At 45.3% G+C, this 9,094-nt stretch overlaps 1 non-coding gene across 1 annotated transcript; it reads left to right on the top strand.

The window, feature by feature from the left end:
* Positions 1-8,548: 8,548 nt before the first annotated feature.
* On the top strand, positions 8,549-8,654 carry LOC144243322 (U6 spliceosomal RNA). The gene has a single exon (XR_013338612.1). It is a non-coding gene; the product is annotated as a U6 spliceosomal RNA (small nuclear RNA).
* The last annotated feature ends 440 nt before the right edge of the window (positions 8,655-9,094 follow it).

Genomic DNA, 9,094 nt, shown 5'->3' with positions numbered 1-9,094 from the left:
CCATATCGGAAGTGACTCTGATTATCTCCTCCCACCCTCAGAGAGCCTGCCTTGAGAACTATTAAACAAAACACAAACCCTGAGGTCACAAAGCTTAGAAGACAAGGGTCAGCCCAAATTCCCAGAGAGCACTAGGGTCTACCCATCCATCTACCACCCCGGTATCTTTCCTTTTCACCATGACCTTTGGTACTCCAGTGCCAATAGATGCTACTAGCCAGTGATGCCAACCCAAGGCACAGGCTGGCTCCCAGCATGGTGGCTTGCAAGAGAGGAAGCCTCCATTCTCTGTCCTGCACATCCACCTCCAGACGCCTCTCGCTCAGCATCCAGGTCCTCCACCCTGTCTCTCCTGTAGAGAACCAGCCAGGGGCACCAGGTCAGAAATGGGTCCAGGCACCCATCACTTGCCAACAAGAACCATCATTTATTCCATTTTCCTCCTCCAAGGAGCCACAGCTACACATATGTAATCCCCCTCCCCCCATCATCTTTCTTTTCAACACTGGAGGTACAAAAATTACCCGCCACACCCCTTCTGTTCAACAGGACACAGGGGTAGTGATTGAGGGATTAAGAACCCCACAGGCAGCTTGGACCCTGGAATATGCACCTTTGTTGGCTTTCTGCCTTCAAAACAATAGGGAATGCTAACCGGAAAGGGGACACCAGACCTCCTTCAAGAGTCTGGGAGAAAGAAAAGGGTGTCTATTCATGACAGAAAAAGGAATAATTATCCTCACTTTGTATTCTGCAACCCAAACACAAGGAAGGGGACCGCCTAATGCTTCTTTACTGAAACAGTGAAAACCAAAACCCTAGCTCAAGGTTTAAGTGGATCACCTGGCTGCAGAGCAAAATTAATCTTCAATGGCTCACTCCCTCTTGCTTTAAATGAACAGTTACTGATTGTCTTTAGAAACACAACTTGTTTCCATGAAACACTCCCTAGGGTTGGAGTCAGAAAACCCAAGTTGTTCTTTCCCTGTCACTTACCACCCGTATGACTCCGAGCCAAGTATTAAACTCTCTGAAGCCTGATTTCTCTCTCTGCCTAAGATTGGCCTTGACAGTGAACCTCAATATCCAAAGTTAGTGCAGAGTCTCTGCTTCCCCGGAGCGTGCTTAACACTCTACTACCAACGTTTTCCAGAGCAATTTATTTTTCAGTGCATTTTTATTTTATAGTTTCCAGGAAAACCTGAATATCCCATGCTTGCTCAATAATGTGGGACTCATTAAAGTACCCTAGTTAGGTGACACTGTTGATTTACTATAATTTACGAACTATATTACTCTGAGCAAGCCATTAGCCTCTCTGAAATACAACTTTCTCCACTATAATAACAGTTAGCACAAATACTATAGGCCAGGCACTTGCCTGAATGTTTAAGTATATTAACTCATTAAAACTTCACAGTCATTGGGGCTCAGTCTGTTGAGCATCCGACTTTGGCTCAGGTCATGAGCTCATTCACGGCTTGTGAGTTCAAGCCCCACATCGGGCTCTGTGCTGATAGCTAAGAGCCTGGAATCTGCTTCGGGTTCTGTCTCCCTCTCTCTCTGCCCTTCCCCCACTCATGCTCTGCCTCTCTTTCTCTCAAAAATAAATAAACATAAAAATAAAAACACTTCACCGTTACAATTCTACACAGTAGATACTATTAGTATCATCAGTCTTAAAAGTCAGGAAACAGGCACGAAAAGTTCAGTGACTTTCCCAAGGTCACACCGCCAAGGAGTGGCAGAGACAGTCCAGGCATCTGGTCTCAGAGTTCATCTTCCTAAATGTGCATCACAGCACCTACGGCTTTGAGATGATGGGTGGTAAGTTAGGCTGACCTCGTAGGATTGTTGGAATTGAAAGGGTTAAATGTGTATAAGACACTGTACCTGACATACACTAAGTCCTCAATATAAAGTTAATATTACTATGTTGTTATTTCCTAGATAAAGCAATCAGCTGCTAGTTGAAAATTATTAAAACTCTATGTTGACATAGAGAAAGAAACCCAACGATGACACAATGGGTAGTGAATTATAGGTGACTATAAAGTGGTGTTACGTTTGGGCCGTGCCTATGTACTCATTATGTTCGCATTTCAGTTGGTTATCGCTGTGCAGCAGATAATAAGTACATACTTCTCACGTGTTGGTTACTTGGCTACAAATCCTCATGCTGACCCAGGCAGTTTGGAATCGTGTTGCAATCCACAGATGCAGATTGGACGCAGGTCTCCCCCGACGCATGCCCATTCTGAGGCCCAGGCTGGAATGGCAGCGGACTCATCTCATGCCAGTGATGGTGGTACAAGAGGGCAGGACCCGCTGCAGACATGCCTGCCAGCCTCAGGACAGCCCATCACTTGAAGTCGTCATATGGCTGAGCCCAAAGTAAAGGAATGAGAAAGAAGACTCTAGGGGTGCCTGGGTGGTTCAGTCAGCTAAGTGTCTGACTTCGGCTCAGGTCATGATCTCATGAGTTCGAGCCCTGCATCAGGCTCTCGGCTCTCAGCAAAGAGCCCGCTTCAGATCTTCTGTTCCAATTTCTCTGCCCCTCCCCTGCTCGTGCTCTCTCTCTCTCTCTCTCAAAAATAAACATTAAAAAAATAATAATTAAATCTTTTTAAAAAAAGAAGAAGACTCCACACCCCGTGAGGTCGAAGCGAGGCACATGGCCAAGTCCGGTATCAACTGAGCAGGAAAGGATGCTTTTCCCATGGAAGTGGAAGTGAAGAAGTAAATATTTTCAAACAACAATTTACTGCAAAATGGACCAGATGGAAATAGAGGAAACTGAGAAGGATAATTAGTTTGGCGAGATCATGGGTGAATATTTTATCTTCTTTCCTTTCCAAAATCACATTTATTATGTTGCTATCTTGAAGATTAAAGGAGGAAAACAAAAGGAAACATCAGGATCTGTCCTAAAAGAAAAGGCTGAAAGGAAAGACTACACTAAGTAGCATTTGTTCACTCATTCAGCAAGCATTTGGTCCCCTGCTGTGTTCCAGGTAAGTCACAGCCCCTGTCCTCAAGCAGCTAGTAGTCCGGTCAATGAATGATAATGGTAATGATCATGATTCTAATTATAATAATAGGCAACATTTATTATGTGTGTCGTATTCCAAGTGCTGTGCTAAGCCATTTATACAGTTTGTGAGTTTCAAGCTCCACATCCAGCTCTGCACTGACAGCACAGCCCACTTTAGATCCTCTCTCTCCTCTTTCTGCCCTCTCCCCCCTCTCTCTCTCTCAAAAATAAGTAAACACTTTTTTTAAAGTCTATTAAAAAAAAACTCTGAAGGGGCACTTGGGTGGCTCAGTCGGTTGAGCATCCAACCTCGGCTCAGGTCATGATCTCATGGTTCATTGGTTCAGGCCCTGAGTCAGGTTCTGAGCTGTCAGCACACATCCAAGCCCGCTTCGGATTTTGTGTCTCCCACTCTCTGCCTCTCCCCGGCTCATACTCTTTCTGTCTCAAAAATGAATAAACATTAAAAAAAAAACAACTCTGTTACAATCTCTTTTTATAGAAGAGAAACTGAGGCCCAGAGAGGTCAATATCTTATGCAAGGTCACCCACCTAGCAAGTGGGCCTCCCAGCTGCAGACCTGGCACCTAACATACCTCTCTGCTCATTCACACACGTTGCCCTAACCCGCCCCAGCGAGCCCCCTCTCTAGCTTGAATTACAGGATTACTAACACTGAGTGTCCCTCCTGTGGGAGGGTTGGCAAACACAGAGCCTCCCCTTTGAAATGTGTACTTAACAAATTAGATCGCCCAGGTAGAGGTGGGCAAAGGGTGCCAGGCTTCAGTAAAGAAAAGAAAACTGGTAAGCCTGGAGAAGACAACAGTGCTCATTTTCCAAGGGAGGCTGAGTAAGTGCTCTGTGAGGGTGGTGATTAGCTTTCCTCCACCTCAAATGGAAACAGTGAAAATAAAGGCGTGTGCCACAGCAAGGGGGAACTGAGGCAAAAGTTAACATTTCCAGGTGACAGAAACTTTTNTCCGGGGGGGGGGTGGCTCACAGATCCCTTTCACAGAGGCACGTGTGGGGAAGCTGGTCAACCGGGGAGCCAGGGGCAGATGGATGAGATACCCTCTCAAGATAACAGAATTCTGGGGCACCTGGGTGGCTCAGTTGGTTAAGCATCTGACTTCAGCTCAGGTCATGAGCTCACGGTTCGAGTTCAAGCCCCGCCATGGGGCTCTGTGCTGGCAGCTCAGAGCCTGGAGGCTGCTTCGGATTCCGTGTCTCCCTCTCTCTCTCTGCCCCTCCCCCCACTCATGCTCTGTCTCTCCCTCTCTCTCTCTCTCTCAGAAAATCAATTTTTTAAAAAAAATTTTAAAAAAAGATAATGGAATTCTGTAACTATTTTACTTGTCTTCTTTGTCTACCTCACTTTATTTATGCCAAGCAGCAGAGCTTTGATAAAATCACCCAAGCCCCACCTGACCACCAAATGATACCTTCCTTCTTGACATCCCAACTCTGCCCAGACCACCCTGGAGTCTGCTCTTGCACAGCCTTGGCCTCTCACCCCTACACCTCCAGAACCAAAACAAAATCTCAGAAAACAGGAACCATATACACATTGGCCTTAAACTCATCAATTTCAAACACAATGAAAATTTTTCATTACTTGGTAGCTGAGACTGGCAATGCAAAGAAGAACCAACAGCCAGCAAGGAACGTGTTTGATGAATCAAGTAGGAACGAGCTTATTTGTTTGTCAAGTATCCCACTCAACCCACCGCAAATGACCCGACAAGTAACTGATGAAAGAAATGGCCACATCTAAGCCGCAGACAGCCCTTCCAGAGAGATCCTGCAAGGAGGCGGCCAGCAGTTCCTTTCTCTTAGAAATAATGGCCAGTCATATCAAGTACAGTAACAGAAAAATCAGAGTCCAACTCTCACATGAAAACTGGGTCACTCTTAACCCAAGCAGGCCATGTGAACCAGCTATCTCCCAGCCCGCACACCTGATTAACAACCTGTAGGCACTGGCCAAAATCCCATTTAGCCCCAGACCAATGGGTTTCTAGCTACATCAGCCCTCGCATTACTGACAGGAAGAAAATGAAGAGCTTAAAGAAGTAATATTTGTAATAGAGTTTTTTAATGCCTCTCCTCTGCATGGGCTCAGGGCCGGAATGCAGCTGGCTACAGCCACCCTCCCCTCCTTCCTGCTGTTTTCCCGGAAATACTTCAGGAAGGCACTGATATCTGTGAGGCCCACCACCCTCTGCTCTGGTTCCATCCTTTCCTAATGTGGGAAGTCCTGGCCAACTCCACAAAGGTGGGAAAGGAGCCCTCAGTGAGGCGGGAGCCGTCAGGGGGCGATACCTTCCTCTTGCCTCCTAGCCTCTTTGTTTTACAGCCTCCTCTCTTCTTTCCTGATACTCTTATCATAGCTTCTGTCAGGATGTGACCTTACCTCAATTCTTGCAGAGGTACCACTGTTAAAGAATGTGATCTGGGGTCCCTGCTCTGTGTTAAGCATCTGGTAAAAGATGGAGTCCACAGTCCGCAACTAGTTTAAGGGTTTGGGTTACCTCAGAATGAGGGTCACTGAGAGTACACAGAGTAAGGAGTAGGGGTGGTGTTGGGGGAGAAGGAAAAGGGTGAGAGAGGAGGGCACGGAGCCTGTGGCCATGGGAACAAAAACTAAAGAGGCACGCACGACCCTTGAAGACGCCATGCTACCCTTAAAGGCACCATGCTAAGTGAGGCGAGCCAGTTACGAAAGACAAATCCTGCAGACACAATTTCCTGTTACATACATCTTATCACACACACAGTGTTTTAAGGCCTGGTGTGGGGGGAAGAGTTTGCTTGTGTGGAAGGCCTAGTCTGACAGGAAGTAGATTCAGTGTCACTCTGAAAATTAGGGGTCAGAAGACAGGAGGCAGGGATGCGGAGGGTGCCCTGGGCCACCAGGACCCTCCAGGAAACAGTATCCAAACTTGGGAAAATGGAGTCTTCCCTACTGACTGAGGGAGCATGGGTCCTTGACTCTGAACCATCCTGAGTGCGCAGGAGGCATCCTCTGTGCCTTCTCACCTGGGAGGAGGACTTAGTGACAAATGGAAATCTCGTTCCCTAGAGGATCCACCTCAGGGCCATTCTAGGTATTCTGGGAATAAACACAGGGTTTACAGTGTTAAGTCGTGGTTATGCTCAGTCTTTCAGATCAGGAGCGAGACAGTGAGCAAACCTGACCCACGGAGGTCACTACACCGCTCTGCGAGAAAGCGGAATCAATTGTGGTACCCAGCACCCCGGCTGCAGATGAGCCCAGATGGGTTAGGAGCACAGCGTGTGCGTGGCCGTCAGCTGGGCGAGGCCGGCGCTGGCGTGCAAGAGGGAACCCTTCCCACACTTGGCCTGGGGGCCACTGTGAGGGAGGCCCAGCCTCAAACAGGACCCTGGGCTTGCGGCTCGCCGTGGCATCCTGTTTGCTACAGGCAAGCATCTCTTCTGTGGGTTATTTTTGTCTCGGGCCTTGGCTTGTTTTTCCCGGTGCCGCTCCTTGGCTCCTAGCTTTCCTTCCCTGGTTTATTAAAAACTGAGATAAATCACCTAATAAATCTGTGCTAGGTTTTTCCCTTCAAATCTCTTCAACAATTGCCAAAGTCACAAAGTTGCATCTTTCCCACAGTGGGAGGCTAACAAAATAGCTGGCGTGTTCATAGAAACATATAGATCAAGAAAACAAAGAGAAAATCCTTTAATTATTCAGCAGCCTCCCACTCCTGGTACTAAATTTACTTGCCTGGGTTTGACTTAAAGACGCAGAGCAGCACCTGAGAAGCCAGGAAGCTACAACCACAGCGGGCAACGCGGGGCCAGGCCTGCCTCGCTTTGCTTGGTGAGCATGTGCGCGGATGAACTGCCTTTCCCTAAGGATTGGACGGTTGCTGGGAGCACGCCTCGCGCTTCGTTTTTTAAAAAATTTTAAAGTGTATTTATTTATTTTGAGAGAGAGAGTGGGGGGACAGAGAGAGGGAGAGAGAGAGCCCCAAGCAGGTTCTGTGCCACTGGCATGCAACCCGACGCGGGGCTCGATCTCACAAACCGAGAGACCATACTCTGAGCTGAGATCAAGAGTCAGGCTCTTCACTGCCTGAGCCAACCCCTGCCTCAATGCCACCCCGGGCACCCCTAGCACCTCAATTTTAAAGCTCCCCATCCCTCGTACATATACACAAACCTCTGCTCCGGGCTGTCTTTCAGTTTCTTAAAGTCACTGAACCCCAGAATTCTGGCGTTTGAGAGGAAATCAGGCATCCTCTAATAAAAGCCCCTTTTTCTTCATCACATGGGATTCTAAGAATATTAAAGGAGCTCTAGTCTGACACTGCCTCTCCCCATCATATGTCTTGTAATTCACACATAAATCGATTTGGCACTCCGATCCTACTATATACATACTTCCATGAGGACTTTGCTCACTTCATACACTTATTCTTTTCTAAGTTTTAAACTTGTACTTAGTTTTTGAAAAGGCAATGCATTCACCTGATTGGTAATTTGAAAGGTAACAAGAATATATAATCCAATCCCATTGACATTAAGTTCTGCTCCCCAGCAGCAGCTGTTAATTCCTCAAGTATCTTTCCTGAGATCGTATATATATAATATATATATTATATATGTAAGTATATTAAGCACAGTAACTATATATGTTATATATATATATACACACACTTAAGTATAGTGTCTATATATTATAGAAATACACTTAAATATATTAAGTACTGTAAGTGTATATATGATATACATATACTTAAGAATATTTTTTCTTCCCCTTTTGTATACACATGTTTTTATGCTGTTCTGCATCTGCGCCTCCATATATCTTGGAGAGCCTCCTGTATCAAGCTTCATTCTTTTAGACAGCACCATGGTATTCCATTATATGGATGTATTATTTGGGAAAATTCTGGTTCCTTCCCATCTTTTTTTCCCCATTTTTGTTTACTTATATATATATTTTTTAGAGAGAGCACATGCACACATGCGCGGGTACGCAGAAGAGGGGCAGAGGGAGGACAGAGAGAGAATCCCAATCCCAGGTTTCACGCCCAGGGCAAGGGTGTGCCCATGAGATCCTGACCTGAGCCGAAATCAAGAGTCACACTCAACCGACAGAGCCACCAAGGCGCGTCCCCAATCTTTTCCATTACAAATAATGCTGCAGTGAATAATCTTGTGCTCATGATATTTGTCACTATTATTTCCTTAGGATGGACTCCAGATGTGGCATTGCTGGGCACGCAGGTGGGTGCATTCGTGATTTTGATAAATATGGCAAATGTCTTGTACTGATTTCTATTCTCACCAAGAATATATGAGAGCACCTGCTTCTCCATCACCTCACTAGCAATATGATATCAAAGTTTCTATTGCTTTATTTATTTACTTACTGGTTTCCCTCTCTGGTTGCATCCCGTCATTAGAACGAGAGCCCATTAAGGTTCCTCACAACCTAACATGATATCTGGTACATAACCGATTCTCAATAGATGTTTGATAGTACTTACTTCAACCGCACATATACTAAATCAGAATGATACAGAGTACATCAGCATGGGCACTGGGCAAGGATGACACCCAAATTCGTAAACCATTCCATGCTTTTCGGAAATATAACTTAAATGTTCTCACCACACATGCACACACACACACATAATTACATCAGGTGATGGACTGTTAACTAACCTTATCGTGGTAACCAGTTCTCAATATATACATGTATCACATCATCATGCTATACGCTTTACACTTACACAGCATTGTGGATCATTTACATCTCAGTAAGCTGGAGAAAACAGTGAATCCCTCCAATAAATAAATCGACAAACAAACATTTGAGAAATCCATGAATGAGTAAATGAATTATAGTTATATATACATGTATATATATGGATTATAATTATATAATAATAATCTTTAAATCAGAAAAAACTGTGGCCCTCGTTTTTTTTTTTCCATTTTGTGAGTTTGGGTATGCTTTGTTTCATTTTATTGAAATGCAGTCCATTTGTACACATACTCTGAAAGCTCTACAAATTCTTAGAG

The sequence above is a fragment of the Crocuta crocuta genome, unplaced genomic scaffold (genome assembly GCF_008692635.1).
Source record: "Crocuta crocuta isolate KB4526 unplaced genomic scaffold, BGI_CrCroc_1.0 scaffold795, whole genome shotgun sequence".
Lineage (NCBI taxonomy): Eukaryota > Metazoa > Chordata > Mammalia > Carnivora > Hyaenidae > Crocuta > Crocuta crocuta.
The sequence above is the reverse complement of the archived record's forward strand: the minus strand, read 5'-3'. Positions and strand labels throughout refer to the sequence as shown.